Here is a 24,816-nt window from a genome sequence, read left to right on the forward strand (position 1 = left end):
AAACAGCAATTGGATGTACTGCCCACGGGAAGGGAAGGAAGGGGAGATTCCTTCATCTGAGGAGTGCAGCCGACAGTTCAGAAACCTAGACCCCTGAGCCCACAAGCAAATCATGAAAAGCGTCACAGCTAAAGGGCAAAATATGTGAAAGTTGACTATTGTCAACTCTTGTGGTCGTCCTGTGCCTGAAGAGGAAGCCTGAGACGGACAGGTTCAGTAACAGTGTCTCACAGTTTATACTTCTCACTCCTCGCTTCTTGGAGGGCTGCAGGGGCACAGCAACAAGACTAGAGTCTTTGATTGTTCCGGTGGTCAGTTTCCTGAGCAAATGCTGCCCTCTCGTGGCCTTTTCCAGTCATTGCGGTTACCTCCTCTGAGACCTCACCAGGGGGTTGCAGTTTAGGACCATTAGCCCTCATTCTCCCACTCCTAGCAACAGGCTGTGCTTGCTGGGCCGCCTTTGCGTCTCCCACTAGCCCTTGTCAAGGCACTGTGACTGCTCTTCAAACTTCCCATTATTCCGGCCGCCCCTGGACCTGACCCACAGTACCTGGGCATCTGTGGACAGCGAAGCTTACTGCACAGCTCCATCTCTAGCTCACCGTGTTCTCAGGCATGCCGCGCACACTCCACAAAGCGAGGATAAAATCCTCTAGGCTTTCTTCTCCCTCGAGACACCCAAATCATGAGTACACACATGAATTAAATGAAATAACTTCGAACTCTTTCAGGATGGTGATTAAGAATAAATTAGCTCAACCTGAGTAGCTCATCTTCTCAGATTTTTTGGAAACCAACCTCACCCTTGAACCTGATCTGCAAGGGGAAGGGAGAATTGCCTTCCTCCAAAATTCAAGGCCCTCTGCAGCAAATTTGGGAAGGAGCCAATTAGTGTTCCCCAAATAAGTTCCACTCTGCTTATATCCGGTAGCACCCCTCTTTTTTTTTCTTCATTTTCAAACTCATTCATCCTTCCAAGTTCACCTGAAATGCTTCCTGAGTCACAAAACAGTCCCTACTCCTAGTGGCCTTGCTTAAGATAGATAGTTCTTCCTCTCATCTATTTGTTCTGTAAAAAACACTTTCTAGGCTAATATATGTACTAGCACCATTGTTACACCTGTGGCTATGGCTAATATACTCCGATTGCTCTCTATTAGCTGGCGTAGGGGAGGTGAATTAGGAGTTAACAGTTCTGATTGAAGACTAACCTAATCCAAAAGCTATTGAAAACACGGGGCAGAATATGTCTGCTATGAATTATAAGCCCAATGCTGTCAAAACATCTTTATACTTATGTGCAAGAGATAAACAAACATGGCTGCACACTGGCTTCTTTCACATTTCTCCAAACCCATTGAGGCACATTTAAGAGACGTTTTTTAGATAAGAAATCTAAGGCTCATAGAGGTTAGTGACTATAAGCTATCTGTGGCTATGTAACAGCCACAGAACTTCAGTGGCCTATAGCAATGTGCATTTATCAATTCATGAATCCCGAGGCTGCAGTTGGGCTGAGCTGGCTTCTGGATTACTTTGCTAGAGCTGCCACCACAAACTACCAGACAGGGTGGCTTAAATAACAGAACTTTATTTTCTCACAGTTCTGGAGGCTGGAAGTCCAAGGTCAAAGTATCATCAGGTTGGCTTTTTCCTGGGGTTACGCTCCTTGGCTGCCTTCTTGCTGTGTCCTCACATAGACTCACATAGGTGTCCACAGGTGTCCAAAACACCTCTCAAAGGGACACCGGTCAAATTGGCATTAGGTCCCCTACTGGCCTCGTTTTAACTTCATCACCTCTTTAAGGGCTCTATCTCAAATGTAGTCACATTCTGAAGTTCTGGGGTTGGGGCTTCCACACGTGAACCCTGCAGGGATTGATATGATCTACTCTAACACGGCTTGCTTGTGCATGTGATCCTTCATCCATTCCTGAGTCAGCCAGAGGCTGCACGCCACCTACTTATTCAGCATCATGAGGCCTACTATATGGAATGTATGGGGCGCTGAGATACAACCGTGACTCAGATAAGCTTCTGGGCTCAGATTCTCATAGCTTCACGAGGGACCCAGACAACTGCAAAGGTTGTCTTAAGAAATAATTTAGTAATAAGCACAACTGGAGGTGATGTTAGGATATTGGGTTAGGCTTCTTGCAGGAGGTAAAACCTGGACTGAATTCCAAACCCTCAGGTGGAGAACAAAACGAATTTCCTAGTGTAAGGAAATGTCCTTGGGGAAATGTCTCCTTGACACTTGTACCAGTGTAAAGTTTAGTCTGTAGACTAATGCGTAATAAGCAGGACTTGATAAATATTGGATGAAATGACCAGGGAATCAGTCTGGGAAGGATCAGGGACTCTGCTCCTGAGGCTTTCTTTTCCCTTTCTCTGGATAAAAAAAAAAAAAAAAGAAGAAGAAGAGAGAAAAATAAAAAAGAAAGAGGTCAACCGGAAAATAAAAGGAGCAGGGGGGCTTTTTCTATCACACAGAAAGTATATAATATTGATTTGCGAAGCAACTGAAATTGGACACATGGAAACAAACACTATAACAACATCAGCATGTATGGAATACAGACACACACTCTACTCAAGACCTCTGGCATCTCTCAGGAGGGACTCAATATTAGAAAAACCTGAATCTTAAATGAAAATGCTAATAAATTCGTTTACATATTTTTAAAATGTTTGCATGGCAACATACACACATGCTCACACACAGCAGTAAAGTTGAAATTCAAACAACAAATTAAAAAATTGCAACATTTAACAAAGAGTTAATCCTATACTCAGAGTTTTCAGAAAATGATAAACACCCAATAGAAAAGTAGGGGAATGATTCAGTCAATACTAAAAAGTACTATGATTAAAAAAAAACAGAAAAATATATAGAAAAGGTACTACATCTGTCAATCTCAGAAGTATAATTAAACCAAGAGAGATAATTGATCATCATCTGGGAAAAATTAAAACATTAGAGATTGGCACTTCCAATCAGTGTTGGTAGGGATGTAAATTTGTACAACTTTCCAGAGAAGCCTTTGCTAATATGTATCAAAATGTGAAATGAGAATTTCCTTAGTTCTGCTATATAAATAACTTGCCAAAATGAATATTTATGTATTTACTGCAAAAATGGAAGCAGTGAAATATTTATCAACAGGGGAACACTAATAAATCAATTTCTTTACCAGATATAAGGTTATCCAAATTTTGTGTTTATTTCTAGGTCAGCTAAAGAATTTCCCAATTTGTCCAAATTTTCAAATTTATTGTGACATATATTTGTTTATACTGGATGCTAAATATCTATAGATTATATAAGAAATCTCTTAGATTTCTTCTAAGTTTTCTAAGATTTCTTCAGGGTCTGTAGTGATGCCCCTTCTGTACTTTTTTTTCCTGATGTTAGTAATTTGTGTTTTCTTCTTTCATTTTTTTTTCTGATCAGTATAGCTACTGATCAGTTAAGTTCATTGATTCTTTACAGAACGAGGCTTCAATTTCATTGCTTTTTTCTTTTTTCTTTATTAAAATTTTCTCTGTCACATTGACATATCTTTATCTTTTTTTTCTTTCTAATTATTCTGGGTTTAATTTGCTTCGACGTTACTGCAAGCTCTGTTATAAAACAGTATTTTCTTCTCTTTTGACTACACGTTTATGTTCTTTGCAACGTCATCTTTAGGAATTCTCCAAGGCTTGCATTGAAGTTGGAGTCCTCAAGGGCAGATTTGTGCTTATTTCTTGCAGTTTCCTGAGACACAATGGAGGATCACTTTAATTCAGATTCTTTGCTTCTGAGAACTCGTTTACAACTTAAGCATTTTTTCCTGTAATGCTAATACGGAAATAGGCAAGTTCTTTTCCTGTCTTCTGTGCTATTGGTTTGTCTTTGTCCCCTCCACCACTTCGTGCCTCGCCTTTGTGGGGGTGCTCCCTAGTTCACTCACCAACATGTCCTTAAGTTGATTCTGACCTTGAACAAGGGTTCCAGCTTTGTAGACATGGATTCAGTGGGAAGAAAAAGGGAGTATTATTTGAGCATCCTCCTTTTTGTAAGGAAAGCCTTAGGTAGACTTCGACTGACAATTCATTAGTCAGAATTGTTCATCAAGGCCATTCCTGTTGCAAGAAACCCGAGTGGGGTCCATTGCATTATTCTTAGTGAAGCTAGCCAATCCCTAAAAAACAAATACCAAATGTCTTCTTTGATATAATGAGAGCAACTATGAACAGAGCAGGGAGGAAGAGTAGGAAGAAAAGAGTAACATTAAACAGAGACATGAGATGGGAGGGAAAGGGAGAGAAAAGGGAAATTGCATGGAAATGAAGGGAGACCCTCATTGCTATACAAAATTACATATAAGAGGTTGTGAGGGGAATGGGAAAATAAACAAGGAGAGAAATGAATTACAGTAGATGGGGTAGAGAGAGAAGTTGGGAGGGGAGGGGAGGGGGGATAGTAGGGGATAGGAAAGGTAGCAGAATACAACAATTACTAATAGGGCATTATGTAAAATTGTGGATGTGTAACCGACGTGATTCTGCAATCTGCATTTGGGGTAAAATTGGGGGTTCATAACCCATTTCAATCTAATGTATGAAATATGATATGTCAAGAGCTTTGTAATGTTGTGAACAACCAATAAAAAAAAAAAAAAAGAATGAGGAGTCTGCCAGGCGCGGTGGCACATGCCTGTAATCCCAGCAGTTTGGGAAGCTGAGACAGGAGGACTGGAGTTCAAATCCAGCCTCAGCAAAAAGTGAGCAACTCAGTGAGATGTTGTCTCTAAATAAAATACAAAATAGGGCTGGGGATGTGGCTCAGTGGTCAAGTGCCCCTGAGTTCAATCCCCAGTACTCTCCCCTTCCCCCAAAAAGAATAATGGTTCTGTCACTAGGGAAAAATGGGACAATGGATATTGTAGTAGGAACCTGGGAGTGTTTTCTACATCCTAGAATATCAAAATAAAAAGATACATATTTTTCTTCTTTTGGGATATACACACTGACAAATAAGATATTTTATCAAATGTAGATAGATGGTATAGACATAGATTAGAGTTTAATCTACATTAGCACCATTAACATTTGGGTTTATATAATTTTCTTTCAAAGGGTGCACTGTCCTGTGCTCTGTAGGGTGTTTAAGAGCCTCTCTGAACTCTACTTCCTAGATACCAGTAATACCTCACCTCAGCAGCTAAAAAAACAAATATATCTCAAGACATATTTCCTTGGGAGAAAATTTTCTCTTATTTGAAAGCCACTAATATAGATAAATGTAGATATGCAAATATGCGCGCGCACGCACACACATACACACACGCACACACACACGCCTGCACACACTGTGAGATTCATTTATTGTGACTCCTGACATCAGTCTTAGGCTTTTGGGACCCAAGCTTTATGTGGGTCTCTAAGTTTCACTGAACCGGTATCAGCAAGGTACCGTCATTCACGGCTTACCCTGATGAGTAAACTGAAGCTCTCAGATATTAAGTAACTTGTCTGATGTCACACAGCTAGTCAGCCACAAAACTGGGCCACGAACAATCTCACAACTTAATTTATACCTTTGATTTGGCCTAACCTTCCATCCTTATACCCTCCTGCTCCTCTTCACAATAGGCATCTGTTGATTCAGAGTCTTGCTGTTGTAGACTCTGCCACATTCTCCTCCTGCTCTGCCGGGCTGCTACAGCGTTTGTTGCCTTCCCTGGCCTTCAGAATCCTCTTGTGCAAAGGCTTCCATTTCTCCAAGCTCAGCTCTAATAACCTCTAATCTATGTAGATAACATTCACAGCTCGTGGGTGAAGGCAGAGCCCCTCCGACTAGATGATGCATTAATTCTTAGGGTCCACAAGCCCCAAGTCAGACTCACTGACTGGATTTTGTGTTAACCATCAGAGCCCTTCTTGTGTCATCAGGGTAAGGTTCCCTGGTCTCAATGTATGGAAATATCAATCAATGTTCATTCATAATGTCTACCAGTGAGAAAAGTCCTTGACATCGGGGTCTGCCTTGTCCAAGATTATGCTCCTCACAGTGGGTGGCCGGTGGCCAATGCCTGGCTGATACAGGTATACAAAGGACCAGTTCTCTTTGTCTTAATTCTATGAGGTTGTTCCATCTCCAGAGCCCCCTGTAGGGTTGGCTCTGTCCTTAGTGGTAACACCATTGTTGGTCAGTATCTCTCTCTGCCCCGTTTTGCCTGGGTCACCTCCTTATAGGTGTATCTGCTGAAAGCAGTCACAAATAAACCTTGTGCATGCAACCTTTTGTTTCAGAATTGTCTCCAGATAATTCAATCAAGATCATTGGTGTCAGAAGTGGATCTAAGAAGGGGCCAAGGAGAAATGAACAGGGCACTGGTAGTTTTTGTTAAAAATAAAAACAGAAACAAAGCATACACTATTTATGAGCACATTGGTAACATTCTCTTTTTAAAAAATTATACACTTTCTACTTGGGAATGTAGTATTATGTTAAAGCAAGACTTATCAAACATCTGAGATGTCTATGAAGTTTGTAGAAACTCCTCCTGGTGCCCTGGTAGGAATGTACTGGTCTCCACCAGCTCTGCCAGTGTCCGGCCGAAAGTCATTCTGTCCTTTAGGGGGTCTGGCGACTCCATGCCATCTTCCTAGGCAGCAGCAGAGGGCAGCAGAGCCCACATTCTGAAACCAAGGACCTTCCTTTGGGATTTCCAGTCTCGGGGCATGTGTTTTAGGGAACTTTGTTGCCAACAACTAAAGTCCATGAAACTATCACTCTGCGGTGAAGATTAGAAATAATCAGTAAGCAAATTCCACAGTTATGGAGAATAATGGCTCCGGGAAGAAATCCAATAGCAACAGGTAACCGAACCCAAGAGGTCCCCAGCATCTCCTATTCAGTTCACAAGCTCCTTTTCCATCATTGGCCAAAGAGTCTAAGAAGCAAATGTGACAAAATCAGTCAGGACTCCAAAGGACCAAAGGCATGAAGAGTGTGCAGCTATTCAGGAACACGATGCCTCTCATTTTATGAATTCACTGTCTTTGAAAAATGTCTTCTGATTTTTCCAGAATGCTTTGCACATATTTGATTAGCTTTAGTCCTGGCTACCTTACACATCCTTATTTCACTTGCAGTTGATATATTTTTATGGAATCACATTTTTAAAAAAACTGTAGCTGGTGTATAAAATATAACTGACTTTTGCTTATCAACATCATTAGAAAACATTGCTGATCTCAATAATTCAAAATTTTTGTTACAGATTTTTTTTTTTTACTTTTCTTTGGCATCAATAATATTACTTAATCACAGTTGACCTCTTTCCTTCCAAACCTGATACCCCTACTTTATTTCTCTTATATTGTTTTGTTGGCAAGGATGACTAGTAAATGAATGGTGAACAGGAGAGTTGATAGTTCTCATCTTTGACTTTGCCTGTGTCTTTAGGGGAATCCTTTCAACATTTTATCATTGAGCATATTTTCTTTAGGATTTTTTAAAAAGGTCTCATTTACCCATTTACAAGAACTATGAATACTGTATAGAATGTTCAATATCATCAAATGTTACTTTAGCATTTATAGAGATAATTCTGCAATTTTCCTCCTCCTCCTTTGGCCTCTTATGATGATGCAGTAGGCGCTAAGCTACCCATACTCTCACTTCTGGCACCTGTGACACATAAACTGCCCCCAGCCAAGGAATGTGACTCTCTCCAGAGGCTGGGGGCACTTTACATCCAGCAAGCAAATAGACCTTGGCCCTACCACCACAGGGTACTGGGTTCTGCAAACAACTCAAATAAGCAAGAAAACAAATTGCCCTGGAGGCTCCAGAAAGGAACTCAGTCTGGATGACTCATTTATTTAGCCCCGTGAGTCCTGCCTCAGACTTCTGACCTCCAGAACTCTAGCATGATAGACTTGTGTTAGTTTAATCTAATAAAATGTGTGGTGATTTATCACGCAAGCAATGAAAAACTAATACACAGGGTGAATCACATTAAGAGATTTTCTATTTTGGACCAACCTCACATGTCCGGAATAAAGCAAGCTTTTCCTACTGAATGACATGTTCATGAATTGCTCAATTCAGTTTGCTCTGTATTGTCCCCATCCCTAGACATGGCCTGTCACCTTCTCTTCGTACACTTCTCAGAGGTTTCTTTAGGATTCTCCTGGCCTCATAGGAAGAATTGGAAAGTAGTTTTACATTCCCTGAAGCAGCTGGTGTGTGGTTAGAAGGATCTCTTCTATCAGAGTTTTGTAGAATTCACCTATTTACGCATTTAGGTTTTGACCTTCCTGAGGAAACCTTTAGGAACTGATTTAGTATTTTTTTAATTATAAAACTATTTTTTAATTTATTCAGTTTAGCTTATTTTGTAATTTATATTGGTATTAGTTTCTGTGAATAAAACAATAACAACAACAACAAATTTAAAAAAAAATAAGGCATCATGGTTTGAGGATGTAGTTTGGCTTACACAAGTGAATAAATTCCAGAGTTTTGTTTCAAAATATTGTGGTTCTAGTTAACAATACTACATTTTATGTGCACGTAAAAATTTATCAGATTGTATCTCTTGTTAAGGGTTTTTATCACAATCAAAATACAAGACTCAAACAAAATAGACATTGATTTCTCTTTCCAGTAAACACATACTCTCCAAGACTGACTGCTTTGCTTAATGAAGCCTGAGTAATTTCTTGCTGTTCTGCCATCTTTAGCACTTGCCTTCTACCTTGTGGTCCGCATATTCCTGCCCCTAAAAACTCATATGCATTCCAGTCAGCAGGGAAAAAGAAAAGCAGAGGAAAAGCATATTTTTTCCTTTTAAGAATATCATCTGAAAAGTTGCACCCATCATTTCCATTGAGTTTCCATTGGAAAGACTTCATTCACGTGACCACACCTAGCTGTAAGAAAAGCTAATGTTCAGTCCTTTATGTGTGATGTTATGTCCAGCTAAAATTTAGAGTTTCTATTATTTACGGAGAAGAAGAGAAACAGACACAAGATTATAAGAAGGCTCCTCCTCTAAAGAGCAGCAGAGGCTAGTGAATGTGCCAATAACCAATATGTCAGGAGAGGGAGTCTGTCTGCTCTTCCTACCCAGCAGGGATGAAGGGGCAGGTGTTAGTTCATAGATAGGTCAGAAACAAGGTGAGCAGAGGTCTAAAATAAATGTGGCCCCAAGGCATGCAAATTTCAAGAGGAAAGGAGCATTCTGGGACAGAAAACAAGAAGTTTAAAGATCATGAGATGGGGCTGCATTTGGTACATTTAAGGGAAAAAAAGGGCAATATGTGCAGAAGAAAGTGAGTTAAGAAATTAGCTAGATGAGATGAAATCTGGCCCATTGTACAGTGCTGAGTAGGCATGTACATTTTGAGGGTTTTTTCCCCTAATCATTGGAATATTTTAGCAGCATAATAAAATTGGTAACACTGGGGTAGAAGCAGTGGAGTAATATGAGGTCAAATTTGGATATGTGTGAAAGTCAACCTCAAAGGATTTACTGAGGATTTGGATATGAGTTTAAATGAGAGTAACTGAAGTCAGCTCTAAGATTATGGGGCCAAATACCTGGAAAATAACATGATTTTACTTCTGTATATTCACATTGTTTCCTTCATCTCCATTTAGTGCCTCACCTGTCTCCTACTATATGTTCTTCTACACCTATATTTTTTTCCACATTCTGCTGTTTACTAGGAGGCTTCATGTTCAATCCTTTGTTCTACATTGTGACTTCCTGCTAGACTAATTCTAATTTTTGTGGGGTCTTTCTATTAGCTTTGAAATCCCAAAATGACATTATTTCTGTTTTTTAAAATTATAATTACTAATACCTATTCATTATAAAATTAACAGGATTTACTGTGATTTTACACACGTGCCTATGTCATGTACTGACAATGTCCAACCTTCCTATTTCTCTCCTCTTCCCCCTGACCCTGTTCCCTGTCCCTTGCAGTTTTCCACTTTCAGATTATTTCATTTCTTAATTTCTATTATTAATTCTTTCCATTGCTTTTTAAATTTTGTTATATTAGAATATGTATAATATGAAATAAAACAAACATTTGTGTGTGGTATGTATGTATATGTATATGTGTGTGTGGGGTGTGTGTGTGTGTGTGTGTATGTGTGTGTGCGCATAGATAGATGCACAAGTTTTTTGGCGCAGAACAGTTTTAATGCAAAATATCTTTTGGTTTCCTTGATTATATTGTCATTCTAAGTAAGTATTCAATTTGCAAGTACTCATGTTTTCCATATTTTTAATTAACTTTATTGAGATCTAATTTACATAAAATAAAATGCTTTCACTTAAATTTATAGTTTAGTGAGTTTTGACAAGTAAATGCATACAACCATCATCATAATCAAGAAAGGGAATATTTTGATTGCCCCCAAATTTCCTTTGTGCTACTTTGTAATTATCTTGCTGTTGCTTTAAAAAAAACAATGATTTTTCATTGTTGGCCTAGACTTTGCACTATACAATTACAACTAATCTTACTCAACTCCAAATAACATCATACTACATCCTGGACAGAGCTGGGAACATATAGCAGAGTACTTTCTGTTTCTTCCCATCCCTTATAATATTAGGGTCACTTCTATCATTTATCCATATGCTGTAATCACACAATATGTCAATGACTCTAAACAAATAGCTATCTCTTAAGTCCATTAAGAATAAGGAAAATAGGGGCTGGTGGTGCAGCTCAGGGGAAAAGCACATGTCTAGCAAAGCACAGCCCCCCGCCCCCCGCTGGTTTCAGCACCAGCACTGCAAAGAAGGGGGGATTAGGAAAATAGAATATTTCATTTTGTCTTTATTTGTCTTTTATCTTTTTCTCTGATGCTCTTTTCTCTTCATGTCGACCCACGTTTTTGACCTCTGCAGTTTTCCAGAACCTGTCACATTTCTTTCGAGGCACACCCATTGGCAGCACATTCTTGTCCAAGAAAGCCCTTTTCCCCTTTCCTGGTGTGGGAGGGTTTCTATGGATGAACAATCACAGGCTGGTGAGACTGTTTTTCATACTTTAAACACACTTCTCCTGTTGGCTCTTCTGTGATTCCCGCTGCAGGGCAGTGGTGCCTTTTGTAACTATCTCACAGTTCTTCTTTCTCTCTGTCTTGGAGAGTGTTCCCACCTCTGTTTCACCTCTGAATCTCCTGATTGCTTAACCTCTCAGACTGCCTTTCTCTTTGCCTTGCAAATTTTGTTGAAAGTGCACATGATGAATTTAATAAGAGGAAATGAGTCTAGTCTGGCTTTCAGCATAAGGTTTTATATTTATTTGCTGCAATGTGTTTATTGTTTGCTGTAGCTTCATGCTTCAGAGGTTTCAGTATCTTCTAGCTTCTGTGGCTATATATTTATTTTTATGTGGTGCTGAGGATCAAACCCAGGGCCTTGCATGTGCAAGGCAAGCGCTCTACCGCTGAGCCCCTTCTGGGACTATTTTGCTTTTTTTTTTTTTTTTCTTCCCTCTCTTCTTGTTCTCTTTGGGTTTTCTTCACAAATACAGCCTGTCTTGCTGCTCTCAGCTTTAATCAACTGTTCCTATACAGGAGGCCCTGTCCATGCTGTGCTAAGCAACCAGGTAGTGAAACATTTCATATTATCATTGATTTCAGGAATTTAGGGGGCCTGAGTTCCCAAACTGAACCCATCAGAAGCATTTCTCACCCTCCCCCATCTCCTTTACTTGCATGAGACAAAAAAACTATAAGGATGTGAACTTGTCTGGTTGCTTTCCTTCCAGTAGTCTCCTCAGAGGGCAGGCTATAGTTGAGGAGACTTCCCTGAGGGTATTTCAGTGTGGTTTATTTCCCCAGGTGTTTTTCAAAATGCTCGACCTCCTTCTCCTACCTACAACATGAGAGGTGTTTCTGACCCTCACTATGAGAACATGCAGGGTCCTAGTGGCAAATCACATCTGTGCAGGGTCACCTGAGATTGACCCCCTGATCTCAGCCTTGCACACATTCACACTCCACCTCCAGCAGTTCATCAAAGTCACCATGGAAGCCTTCCTCCCGGGTACTGGCTCCCATGGCCTCCGCTCCTGTGCCAGTCTCAACTGTGACTCTCTGCATTTGTTCATCTCTCCTGACTTTAAGATGGTTTGCCCTGTGATCTCAGTTCCTTAAAAAATAAGAGGAATGTCATTGGCTTTCGCTTTGTGTGTTTATATTTCTTGTTGTCACAACGAGAGTGCTGACTTTCGTGTTCTTTACACGTGAGAGTTGAAGTAAGAAGTCTCTTATCTTTATTATTCAGTTTTAAATAAGTCTCTTATCTTTATTGTGACTTAATTGGAGTATTAAGACCATTTATATTTAATGTACTTATCACTGCATGTGGATTTAAAACTATCATATTTCTGTTCTTTAAATATGAACCATAAAAATTATGTTCTCTATATAGAAACCATTTTTAAAAAGGTTCTTTTATTCTTTTTCACTTTTCTGATTTCTTTTGAATTATCTTTGTAATTAACTATTTTACCTCTATGGTTTTGTCCCTATATTTCATTATTTTATTTTATGAGTGGCTGTGTTAGACATTACAGTGTTGATATAATCTATCACATGCTAGCTTACCCCTGCATTGGAAGAGCATAACCACAACCTATTTCCATTTTCCTTTACCCCATCTTCTATGTTCTTGCTGTCATCCATTTTCTTTTCTTTTTTTTATTGGTTGTATTTTAAACCCCAAAGCATATTTTTCCTCATTCTCCTTTAAGCAATTATACTTTTAATTTTCATCGGTGCATTATAAACACACATAATAGTGGGATTCATTGTACAACATCTTCATATATGCAAATACCTTTGAACAATCTCATTCCTCAATATCTTGCCTTTCCCTCTCCTCCTTCTCCCTTGATTGATCTACTCTACTGATCTCCTTTCTATTATTATTACTTTGATTAGTGATTTATGAATATATATAGGCATCATATGTGCATGTATGAATATACATATGTGCATGAATGAATATACCTGATTCATTGTGGTATATTCATACATGCACATAGCATAATTTGGCAGATTAAGTTCTCTTGTACTTTCTCAGGCCCTCTCCTCCTCCCTCCCTCTTGATTCCTTTCCTCTGCTCTATTGATTTCCCTTTTATTTTGGTTAGATCTCCCCTCTATCTTCCTTTCTCCTTCTCCTTCTCCCCCCCCCCCACTTCTCTATCTCTCTCTCTTTCTCATTTCAAAAGAAAAGTGTTCAACCTTTCACTTCATTTGCTTATTTCACTTTGCATGATATTCTTCACTTCTATCGCTTACCAGCAAATGACAAGATTTCATTCCTTTTATTGCTGAATAAAACTTTATTGTGTGTGTATATATATATATATGTATATATATGTGTGTGTGTATATATATGTATATATATGTGTGTGTGTGTGTGTGTGTGTGTGTATATATATATATATATATATATATATATATATATATTTTTTTTTTATCCATTCATCTGTTGATAGGCACCTAGGCTGGTTCCACAACTTGGCTATTACAAATTGTGCTACTATTAACATTGATGTGCCTGTATCACTATAATATGCTAATTTTAATTCTTTTGCATAAATATTGAAGAATGAGATGGATGGGTGTTATGGTGGATGGTTGTTCTATTCCTTCTATTCTTTTGAGGAATCTCCATATTGCTTTCCAAAGTGGTTGTACTAATTTGCAGTCCCATCAATAAGGTCCAAGTGTAACTTTTAGTCCATATGCTCATCAGCATTTATCATTATTTGTATTCTTGATGACATTCTAACTGAAGATGAAATCTCAATGTAGTTTTGATTTGCATTTCTTTGATAAGCAATTACATTTTAAATAAAAATTTATAAAGAGAAACATGTTTCTTACATTTGCATATTTATTCACTATCTCTAGAAATATTTATTCTTTTGCATAAATTTGAGTTTCCCTGTGATACCATATTTCTTCTTCCTAAGTTTTTCTTTTGTATTTCTTTGGTGCATATCTGCTGAAGGTGAATTTTCTAAGACTTTTCAGAAAGAAAATACTACTATCAATATTTTTGAAGGAAATTACTCACTACATATTGAATTCTATGCCGACAATAATGCTTTTTTTCCTTTTAACAGTAAATATGTTGTCCTATCATCTTCTAGGTTTTATGGTTTCTGCTGAGAAAACTGCAATTGTTCTCAGTTTTGTTCCTCTTTATGTGCATATTTTCTAGTAACTGTAAAGGTTTTCTTCTGCTTAATGTCTCTCTCTGTCTCTCCCTCTCTCTCTCTCTCTCTCTCTCTCTCTCTCTCTTCAGTTCTGGCCCTTGAAGTCAGGATATTGCACATGCCAGGCAAGTGTTCTACCGCTGAGCTATAGAATCAGCCCCTATAATGTGCTGGTGACTTTTTTGTATTTCTTTTGTTTGCAAATCATTGAGCTTTTGGATCTATGAGTTCATTGTATTCATCAACTTAGGAAAATATGGGACCACATCATTTTAAACATTTTTCCTCCTCTACCCGCTAGTTCTTCATGGGATTCCAGATACACATATTTTAAATGTTTTATTTTGTCCCACTGGCTACTGAGATTTTGGTATCAGCCAACTCTTTGTCTATTATGTTAATGTTTTTTTGCTAAAACGTGAGCATGTTTTTACTATTTATCAAAACTCTTACAAGGTCTTTTCTGCTAATTATATAATCCTATTAATTTTATGTCTGTTTTTCTTATGATTGTCAGTCCATAATTGCTGATTTTTCACTTGTCTAATATTTAATTGAATATCAGATTATTGCATTGTTTATGTGTTTAAATTTTTGTGTTCTTGACTCATAAGTGTTGAAATTTGTTTCATTGACAATTAAGTTGCTGTGGTTTTTAGGTTGATCTTTTATAACATCTATCCTAAGGTTTCTAAGGGTATTTGTAGCAGAACCCTTATTCTAGGCTTAATTTAACCCTATTATTCTTCTGGCTTCTTACTGATTTCCTGAAGTATTCCATGAGATCTCCCTACTCTGCTGGAAAAATCCTGGTCTCTGTGAGCTCTTGGATTGCTTTCATTTTAGGTATGGTGCAATTCTTCACCTGACCTCTTCAAGTTACATAAGCACTGTTAGTACTCAGCTGAGCTCCAGATGATCTCTTTGTACATTTGCGGAACTCTTTATCTACATACTTCCCACTTCTCCAGTATTTTTTCCACACTCCATTCTTTTGCCTTCTTCACTTAATGATAAGTTATGTCCTGCTTGTGATCTACTCCCTGCATGATCATCCAGAAAATGTAATCTTCTCCAGGAGTACAGCCATGTACAGCCTGTTTACCCATATCTAGAAGTAATTGTATTTTCAAATTTCTTATTGTTACCCTATCTTTGTGGAAAAGTAAATCTGGGCCTGGTTATTCCATTATTGCATTACATTATGTTCCCTTTCTAAGTAGTTAACTAATGAATTAATTAATATAATGATATGAATGTTATTTACATAGCCAAATAAATAATAAAGACATATACACATATGGTTTTAGAATTATACAAGCACCACAGGAGGATCTGTTTCTTATTAGCTGTCTTTGGGTGGAGCAGCTATCGCCCTGAACAGTATAGGATGAATATTCTTGACTCTCCTCCCCTCTTGGTCAAGAACTCCTTAGAGCTTCCTCCTTAGATATTGGATGCCCAGCGTTCTTTCACTTTTTCTCAATGATAAATTTATCTGAGGGAAGATTACTGGTGCTGGGAATATTCACCCATGGGATTCTGTATCTGGGTTTCTCCATGAATACAAGGGTATCTTCACTATTTTTACTATATACCTTATTCTGTCAAAGATGAAGAGACCCTAGGTTTTGAGTTTCATCCCACAGCTATGAATCTATAGCCCACTTTGGTGGGAAGTAAGGTAGCAATGAATTGATTTCTGCTCCTCTTTGGTGGGCAGGTTATAATTTGCCCTGAGCTAGGGCTGTTGCTAAGACATGTACTGCCCTATCATCTCTGCTAATCTATAAAAGTGGAGTAAACTTCCAGTGTGTCCCTGGGCCCTGTAGGTGGCCTATCTATGCTGTGGTCTTATTACTTCCAGAGATGGAGATATTAGTGGAGGCTTCAGAAATCATTATCCTTTTCCTGCATTGTTTCAACTTTTGATTTTATCAGAGTTGTTCTTTGTTAGCCTCAGGACAGTCCCAATTTGATAAAAATGAAATTCTATCTTGCATCTAATTTTCAGAGATTATAGCATGAGATTAAGGGTCTTTCCTCATGTCAGCACAGTTGAGACCTTTTTCTATTTCATGTCAAGGTACTGACCAGTGAAACTTGTAAATTGCACTTAATCACATTTCCTGGACAAAAAGAAAAGCTCCCACAAACGGCAAAAACAAACAAGGCAATTTTTCCATGTCTTCTTCCTATCAGTACAGCAAATTGGAACAACAAGATATTTCTTATCCAGGTTAAATCTGTGTTCTGAGCTCCTTAGGGGTAACTGGCCTTTTTCTGTAATTAAGTCAACATGATTATCCACCAGCAGCCCTTCCAAGGTTATGGCTGCTGCAACATTGCTATTTCCAAAGAGGCTGTAATGTGGAGAGAAAATAGTCTTTAAACAGACTCAAGAGAGATTTAATTGAGATCCATTGTGCACATTAAAATGCAAATGTTTGTGGTGTTCATTTTAAGAAAGTACACTTCCATGTAATGCAATATTTAACAGAACATGTTAGTGATGCCCTCAGCACAGAGAAGAACACATTCCAGAGAAAGACATGCTCCCTCTCCACCAGTGTAGAAAACACTTCTGATTAGGTATGAAGGGTAAAATGAAATCACTCTGGTGTAATATGGTCATTTCTAAACACATTCTGTCAAAAAAAAATCACTTTACGCATTATTGAGACTCAAAAAGCTGTACTTATTTCATATATTCAACTTGATGAGTTTGAAGATTAGCAAACACCTATGAAAACATCACCACAATCTATGCCATAAAAGGATCCATCATCTCCAAAAGTTTTCTATTGCCCTCTGTGATACATTTGTAAAACTGATTTCATAATGTGAAGTTCAAACCAAGAGAGGAGTTTCCTGGAATGATCTGAAAACTTCATTCCTCTCCTGTTGGCATGAATAGGTTGTTCAAATAGTCTCCTACTAATTGGAATCCCATGGGGTCCAAGCATTAACATCTAAAATCCAGAATATGCAGACTTTTTTTTTTCATTAGCACTTCAGTTTAATCTGTTTTTTTTCTTAAAGATAATTTAGAAATAAGTAGCTTGTTTCACCTGCTTCAAAGGTAAGCAGATCTTCAACAAATACAGCAACACTTGGTGTGACTGATCACTTCCTGTGCAGATTTTGAGCTCCTGCCCTTCAGGCTGCCTACACTATAGAAATTTATCCTGAGAAGGCCACCGGAGACAACAGGGTGCTCACTCTTCATTTCTAAAGCTACAGTCTTCCTGTTGGCTTTGATAATTCTAGAGAAACTGCTCTTCTAAGAGAAGCATTTATCTATACTTCTGAATATTGTGAATCAAGTTCAGGTTTGATTTTTTTAAGACATTATATTGTAAGAATCAGTTTTTATACCTTACCAAGGGACTTATTTAAGATAAGAAATATATACCTTGACATCACCAGTACCCAGGAATGCATTTAGAACGTTGTAGAGACTTCTTTTTATTTTTATCTTTTGCAATTCAGCAATTTATATCTGGGTATCTTGTGATCCCTCAATATTATTATACACATGAAAACTTAGTCCCTAAGAAGCATAGGTCCATTATATGTGAAAGACCTAAAGTTGAGGAAATGTGCTAATTTAAGAGTAGATTCTGGCACGTGCTGAGCATAACCAAAACAGTCTGCCATCAAGGAGGTTAAGGTAGACCATGTCCTCTTTAACAAAAATAATCTATCTTTTATTGGTTGTTCAAAACATTACACAGCTCTTGACATATCAATTTTCATACATAAGCTTCAAGTGAGTTATGAACTCCCAATTTTACCCCAGACACAGGTTGCAGAATCATATCAGTTACACATCCACATTTTTACATAATGCCATACTAGTAACTGTTGTATTCTGCTACCTTTCCTATCTTCTACTATCCCCCTCCCCTCCCCTCCCATCTTCTCTCTCTACCCCATCTACTGTAATTCATTTCTCTCCTTGTTTATTTTCCCATTCTCCTCACAACCTCTTATATGTAATTTTGTATAACAATGAGGGTCTCCCTCCATTTCCATGCAATTCCCCTTTTCTCTCCCTTTCCCTCCCACTTCATGTCTCTGTTTAATGTTAATCTTTTCTTCCTGCTCTTCCTCCCTGCTCTATTCTTAGTTGCTCTCATTATATCAAAGAAAACATGCAAATCAAAACCACCCTAAGATACCATCTCACTCCAGTAAGATTGGCAGCCATTATGAAGTCAAACAACAATAAGTGTTGGCGGGGATGTGGGGAAAAGGGTACACTTGTACACTGCTGGTGGGGCTGCAAAATGGTGAGGCCAATTTGGAAAGCAGTATGGAGATTCCTGGGAAAGCTGGGAATGGAACCACCATTTGACCCAGCTATTGCCCTTCTCGGACTATTTCCTGAAGATCTTAAAAGAGCACACTACAGGGATACTGCCACATCGATGTTCATAGCAGCACAATTCACAATTGCTAGACTGTGGAATCAACCCAGATGCCCTTCAATAGATGAATGGATAAAAAAAATGTGGCATCTATACACAATGGAGTATTATGCAGCACTAAGAAATGACAAAATCATAGAATTTGCAGGGAAATGGATGGCTTTAGAGCAGATTATGCTAAGCGAAGCTAGCCGAGCCCTAAAAAACAAATGCCAAATGTCTGCTTTGATATAAAGAGAGCAACTAAGAACAGAACAGGAAGGAAGAGCATGAGGAAAAGACTACAGTAAACAAGACGAATGGGGGGAGAGAAACGGAGAGAGAAGGGAAAGCATATGGAAATGGTAGGAGACCTTCAATGATACATAAAATTATAAGAGGTCATGAGGGGCAAGGGGGAGGGAAAAAAAGGGAGAAAATTGAACAACAGCAGGGGAGGTAGAGAGGGAAGACGGGAGGGGAGGGGAGGGGAGGGGAGGGGGGATAGTAGGGGATAGGAAAGGTAGCAGAATACAACAGTCACTAATATGGCATTATGTAAAAATGTGAATACGTAACAGATGTGATTCTGCAATCTGTATTTGGGGTGAAAATGGGAGTTCAAAACACAATTTGAGTCAAATGTATGAAAGATGATATATCATGAGCTATGTAATGCTTTAAATAATCAATAAAAAAACAAAACAAAAACAAAAAAAAGAAGACATTTGGTATTTGTTTTTTTAGGGATTGGCAGGCTTCACTAAGCATAATCTGCTCTAGTGCCATCCATTTCCCTGCGAATTCCATGATTTTGTCATTTTTTAGTGCTGCGTATTACTCCATGGTGTATAGATGCCACATTTTTTTAATCCATTCATCCTTTGAAGGGCATCTGGGTTGGTTCCACAGTCTTGCTATTGTGAATTGTGCTGCTATGAACATTGATGTGGCAGTATCCCTGTAGTGCGCTCTTTTAAGGTCTTCAGGGAATAGTCCGAGAAGGGCAATAGCAGGGTCAAATGGTGGTTCCATTCCCAGCTTTCCCAAGAATCTCCATACTGCTTTCCAAATTGGCCACACCAATTTGCAGTCCCACCAGCAATGTACAAGAGTACCCTTTTCCCCACATCCTCTCCAGCACTTGTTGTTGTTTGACTTCCTAATGGCTTCCAATCTTACTGGAGTGAGATGGTATCTTAGGGTGGTTTTGATTTGCATTTCTCTGACTGCTAGAGATGGTGAGCATTTTTTCATGTATTTGTTGATTGATTGTATGTCCTCCTCTGAGAAGTGTCTGTTTAGGTCCTTGGCCCATTTGTCGATTGGGTTATTTGTTATCTTGTTGTCTAATTTTTTGAGTTCTTTGTATACTCTGGATATTAGGGCTCTATCTGAAGTGTGAGGAGTAAAAATTTGTTCCCATGATGTAGGCTCCCTATTTACCTCTCTCATTGTTTCTCTTGCTGTGAAAAAACTTTTTAGTTTAAGTAAATCCCATTTGTTGATTCTTGTCATTAACTCTTGTGCTATGGGTGTCCTATTAAGGAATTTGGAGCCCGACCCCACAATATGTAGATTGGAGCCAACTTTTTCTTCTATCAGACGCAGAGTCTCTGATTTAATATCAAGGTCCTTGATCCATTTTGAGTTAACTTTTGTGCATGGTGAGAGGAGAGGATTCAGTTTCATTTTGTTGCATATGGATTTCCAGTTTTCCCAGCACCATTTGTTGAAGATGCTATCCTTCCTCCATTGCATGCTTTTAGCCCCTTTATCAAATATAAGATAGTTGTAACTTTGTGGATTAGTCTCTGTGTCCTCTATTCTGTACCACTGGTCCACCCGCCTGTTTTGGTACCAGTACCATGGTGTTTTTGTCACTATTGCTCTGTAATACAGTTTGAAATCTGGTATCGCTATACCGCCTGATTCACACTTCCTGCTTAGTATTGCTTTTGCTATTCTGGGTCTTTTATTTTTCCATATGAATTTCATGATTTCTTTATCTATTTCTACAAGAAATGCCATTGGGATTTTGATTGGCATTGCATTAAACCTATAGAGAACTTTTGGTAATATCGCCATTTTGATGATGTTGGTTCTGCCTATCCATGAACAGGGTATATTTTTCCATCTTCTAAGATCTTCTTCTACTTCTCTCTTTAGGGTTCTGTAGTTTTCATTGTATAAATCTTTCACCTCTTTTGTTAGGTTGATTCCCAAGTATTTTATTTTTTTTTTTTGAGGATATTGTGAATGGAGTGTTTTTCCTCATTTCTGTTTCAGAAGTTTTGTCGGTGATATACAGAAATGCCTTTGATTTATGCATGATGATTTTATAGCCTGCCACTTTGCTGAATTCATTTATTAGTTCTAGTAGTTTTTTTGTAGACCCTTTTGGGTCTTCTAGGTATAGAATCATGTCATCCACAAATAGTGATAATTTAAGTTCTTTTTTTCCAATTTTTATGCCTTTAATTTCTTTCGTTTGTCTAATTGCTCTGGCCAGTGTTTCGAGAACTATATTGAATAGCAGTCGTGATAGAGGGCATCCCTGTCTTGTTCCGGATTTTAGAGGGAATGCCTTCAATTTTTCTCCATTCAGAATGATGCTAGCCTGAGGCTTAGCATAGATAGCTTTTACAATGTTGAGGTAAGTTCCTGTTATCCCTAGTTTTTCTAATGTTTTGAACATAAAGGGATGCTGTACTTTGTCGAATGCTTTTTCTGCGTCTATTGAGATGATCATATGGTTCTTATCTTTAAGTCTATTGATATGGTGAATAACATTTATTGATTTTCGTATATTGAACCATCCTTGCATCCCAGGGATGAATCCTACTTGATCATGGTGCACAATTTTTTTGATGTGCCTTTGTATCCGATTCGCCAGAATTTTATTGAGGATTTTTGCATCTAGGTTCATCAGAGATATTGGTCTGTAGTTTTCTTTCTTTGAGGTGTCTTTGGTTTCAGAATCAGGGTGATGTTGGCCTCATAGAATGAATTTGGAAGGGCTCCCTCCTTTTCTATTTCCTGAAATAACTTGAAAAGTATTGGTAACAATTCTTCTTTAAAGGTTTTGTAAAACTCCGCTGTATACCCATCCGGTCCTGGGCTTTTCTTGGTTGGTAGTCTTTTGATTGCTTCTTCTATTTCATCCATTGATATTGGTCTGTTCAAATTGTGTGTATCCTCCTGACTCAGTCTGGGCAAATCATATGTCTTAATAAATTTATCGATGTCTTCACTATCTTCTATTTTATTGGAATATAGGTTTTCAAAATAATTTCTAATTGTCTTCTGTATTTCTGTAGCATCTGTTGTGATATTGCCTTTTTCATCCCTTATGTTAGTAATTTGAGTTCTCTCTCTTCTACTCTTCGTTAGCATGGCTAAGGGTCTGTCAATCTTATTTATTTTTTCGAAGAACCAACTTTTAGTTTTGTTAATTTTTTCAATTGTTTCTTTTGTTTCAATTTCGTTGATTTCTGCTCTGATTTTAATTATTTCTTGCCTTCTGCTGCATTTGCTGTTGTTTTGTTCTTCCTTTTCTAGGGCTTTGAGATGAAGTGTGAGCTCATTTATTTGTTGGTTTTTCCTTTTTTTGAGGAATGACCTCCAGGCGATGAATTTCCCTCTTAAAACTGCTTTCATTGTGTCCCATAGATTCCAATATGTTTTGTCTGTATTTTCTTTTATCTCTAAGAATTTTTTATTTCCTCCTTTGTGTCTTCTGTAACCCCTTGATCATTCAGTAACATATTGTTCATTTTCCATGTGATGTAGGGTTTTCCCTTCCTTCTTTTATCATTGATTTCCAGTTTCATTCCACTATGATCAGATAAAATGCATGGTATTATCTCCACCCCTTTATATTTACTGAGGGTTGCCCTATGGCATAATATATGGTCTATTTTTGAGAAGGATCCATGTGCTGCTGAGAAAAAAGTATATCCACTTGAAGATGGTTGATATATTCTATATATGTCAGTTAAGTCTAGGTTATTAATTGTGATATTGAGTTCTATAGTTTCTTTATTCAACTTTTGTTTGGAGGTTCTGTCCAATGGTGAGAGAGGTGTGTTGAAGTCACCCATAATTATTGTGTTGTGGTCTATTTGATTCTTGAACTTGAGGAGAATTTGTTTTATGAATGTCACAGCACCATTATTTGGTGCATAAATATTGATAATTGTTATATATTGTTGGTGAATGGTTCCTTTTAACAGTATATAATGTCCTTCCTTATCCCTTTGGATTAATGTAGTCTTGAAGTCGATTTTATTCGATATGAGGATGGCCACCCCTGCTTGCTTGCGAGGACCGTGTGCGTGGTATATTTTTTCCCAATCTTTCACCTTCAGCCTGTGTATGTCTTTTCCAGTCAGATGTGTCTCCTGGAGGCAGCATATTTTTGGATTTGTTTTTTTAATCCATGTTACCAGCCTATGTCGCTTTATTGGAGAGTTTAAACCATTAACGTTTAGAGTTACTGTTGATGTATGTTTTGTACGTCCAGCCATGTTTGATTATTTATCTCTTTTTTTTAAATTTAGTTTGTTTCTCCATGCTTAGCTTTCCCCCCACTGTCTGTCTTTACTGAGGTACTTCCCACTGTTGGCTTTGGTTATTGTTTTTCATTTCTTCCTCGCGTAGTGTTTTGCTCAAGATGCTTTGCAATGGTGGTTTTCTGGCTGCAAATTCTTTTAGCTTTTGTTTATCATGAAAGATTTTTATTTCGTTGTCGTACCTGAAGCTTAATTTTGCTGGATACAGAATTCTTGGTTGGCATCCATTGTCTTTCAGTGTTTGAAATACGTTGTTCCAGGATCTTCTCGCTTTCAGCGTCTGTGATGAAAAATCCGTTGTTAACCCTGAATGTAATCTGCCTCCTTTCTCTTGTAGCTTTTAATATTTTCTCTTTGTTCTGTATATTGGATATCTTCATAACAATATGTCTTGGCGTTGGTCTACTGTGATTTTGTATGCTCGGTGTCCTGTATGCATCTACAATTTGTATATATGTTTCCTTTTTTATTTCTGGAAAGTTTTCTGTAATTATTTCATTTAGCAGGTTACTCATTCCCTTGATTTGAATCTCTATCCCTTCCTCTATCCTGATGACTCTTAAATTTGGTTTTTTTATGTTATCCCATAACTCTTGGATGTTTTTCTCGTGATTTTTAACCAGCCTATCTGAGTTGGCTAGACTCTTTTCAAGATGATATATTTTGTCTTCATTATCTGACGTTCTGGCTTCTACTTGCTCCACTCTATTAGTGATACTCTCATTTGCGTTTTTAGTTTGGTTTATAATTTCCTTCATTTCTAAGATTATTGTTTGATTCTTTTTTATTATCTCTATCTCCTGATATAGATGCTTAACTTCTTCTTTTATCTGTTTATGTAATTCATTCTCAATGTGTTCTTTCGCTGCTTGAATTTGCTTTCTTATATCCTCTTTAAGGTTCCATTCCATCTGTCTAAGGTATTCCTTGAATTCTTTATATGACCATTTTTCTGGTGACTCTATATCCTCCTGAATATTTAGGCTGTTCTGCATTGTTTGCACTCCTTTTCTTCCTTGCTTTTTCATGCTGCTCATGTTGCTTCTTGTTCTGTTTGACTGCTGAGTTACTGTTTACTCCTATAAATTTATTTGATGCTTGGGAGGAAAGGTATTAGAAGGGAAGGGAAGAAGTCATAATTCCCGGCAGGTCTCCTTTCAGCAGAATTTTGCTAGAAGTTTCTCAGCAGGTCGCCTGTAGGTGTATTAATGGGTCTCTCTGATCCCATTACCGTTCAGGCATTGAAAGTGCTGCCTCCTTGCTGGCCGCCATGTTGGGTCCCCCTAACAAAAATAATCTAGTTCTAAAACAGAATTGATAGATCACAGACCCTCACTGCTGAAATATGTAGTATCTATAAGGATTTATTATTTACTAATGAGATGGTAATTTGTGCTAGGCAACTTGCAAGAAACAGAGATTATTGTGAATCAGAAATTGTCCCTACCCTCAGTGAGAAATGCAGTGCTATCAAAGTAACAGCACATGGGGTTAAACTGCATGAGACCAGACACTGATGACCAAAGATAGGCCGGAGAACCTGGCCCCTCCATGAATGGTTAGCTA

The sequence above is a fragment of the Spermophilus citellus genome (assembly GCF_964194105.1).
Source record: "Spermophilus citellus genome assembly, chromosome: 13".
Lineage (NCBI taxonomy): Eukaryota > Metazoa > Chordata > Mammalia > Rodentia > Sciuridae > Spermophilus > Spermophilus citellus.